This window comes from Crocuta crocuta, unplaced genomic scaffold (genome assembly GCF_008692635.1).
Source record: "Crocuta crocuta isolate KB4526 unplaced genomic scaffold, BGI_CrCroc_1.0 scaffold1307, whole genome shotgun sequence".
Lineage (NCBI taxonomy): Eukaryota > Metazoa > Chordata > Mammalia > Carnivora > Hyaenidae > Crocuta > Crocuta crocuta.
Genome location: NW_027533394.1, coordinates 195,174 through 196,789, shown reverse-complemented (window position 1 = coordinate 196,789; position 1,616 = coordinate 195,174). Strand labels below are relative to the sequence as shown.

Below are 1,616 nucleotides of genomic sequence, written 5' to 3'. Positions count from 1 at the left end.
GAAGATTGTTTAGAACTCAACTATCATAGCCCCGTTGTTTATAGATGAGGAATCAAGGTCCAGACAACAGTGACTTACCCAAGTCTGTGCCACCTCCCCAAAAATGGTGGCTCAGCTTCATGGAGTAAGAGGTAGGCTGACCATTAGGCAGGGCATTTGCCCCCAGAGAGGTGTAGGAAAGCACAACACTAATGATGATTGGTATCTACACATAATTAACAATACACTAAATGCATAAGGGGCTGTAAACCTCTGAGGTGGGATGCCCCCCTACATTGAGGGTCCCATGATGCCATATACCCTCAAACTAGTAAGAATCAGCCCACAGTGAGGAGTACTGGTTAATTCATTGCACATTATGGCTTAGAGATCTTTTGCTCCCCTCAGCTGCCATCTTAAGGACTGTAACACCTCATATTGACCTGCTTTTGGAGCAGAGGTATGTATCTAACAACCTCTCAGAAGAAATAACCCTAGAGAAGAAGGATATGTCTTGACATTAGAGAAGTAGGATAAAGGAGCTGATCTTAACAGTGCACGTGTGCCCAGCACTGAGCTACTGGCACAGTGGTGTGTGATGGTAAGATCACGAGCATTGGGGTTAACGCCAAGCTCCCCTACTTACATGATGTGTGGCCAATCATCTCAACTTCTCTGAGTCCCAGTCTGATCTCTGAGGCCCAGTCTGATTATTTTAAAATTGGATGAGCAGTTCCCACTTTGCAGGATCAAAGTAGATAATGTAGGGAAAGAGTCTGACACTGTGCCTGGTACATATAGGTGCTCAGTGATTATTTACATGATGACCGAGATGATTATATATGTTGCTTATGCTTGAAAGTAGATTGGGGCAGGAGGCCAGTCCATACGTTCCTGGAGGGTTCATATTCCCAGGTCTGGGTCTGGTATACAGTAGACCAAATTCATCTGTTCTGGGGCTTGGGGGTGGGTTGGGGCAGCGAGAAGACTAGCCTGTCTGGAGCAGAGGGTTAGTGTTAGGGAGAGAGGCTGAAGGGCTTGGCTTCAATTCTGTCAGCACTTGGGGAGTCATTGAAGTCAGACAGCCTCTGACCTGGTACCTATGAATAATTGGGCCGAGCCTCAGAAGCAGTCTTGTTGCTGTACAGTGAGATGGAAAGTTTTAATAAACGTTCAGAGGTGCTCTGTGGCCCTGGTCCTCTGTCCCTTTACAGGACTGTGAAGGCTAAAGGTTAGTACCACTGTCCTTGGCTGAACATGTACCATGTGCCAGGCAGATGCTGTGCAAGCCTCACCTGACAAGGGGAGGGATTCTCTCCCCACCACCCCATTTTACAAGTGAAAAAGCTGAGGCTGGGCATAGGGGAATGCCTCCCCCAGAATTACGTGGCTAATAAGTAGCAGAAATGGGAGCACAGTACTCACCCAGTCAGAGCTCCAACACCCTGATGCTTGCCTGCCCCACCTCACTGTGAATGCTCCATTCACTCTGCTAACAAATACTCCCTTCTGAGGTCCACCTCCCCTCCCTGTGCGTCCCTCTCTCGCTTTGCACTCAGCATAGATGATGCTTCCCTCACTGAGGTTCCCTTGCCTGAGGACAGAGCCTGTGATGTGTTATCTCTGTCTTCTCTGTA

At 48.2% G+C, this 1,616-nt stretch overlaps 1 protein-coding gene across 1 annotated transcript in view; it reads left to right on the top strand.

The window, feature by feature from the left end:
- IQSEC2 (IQ motif and Sec7 domain ArfGEF 2) overlaps positions 1-1,616 on the top strand; it is a 77,012-nt gene that overhangs the window by 23,573 nt on the left and 51,823 nt on the right.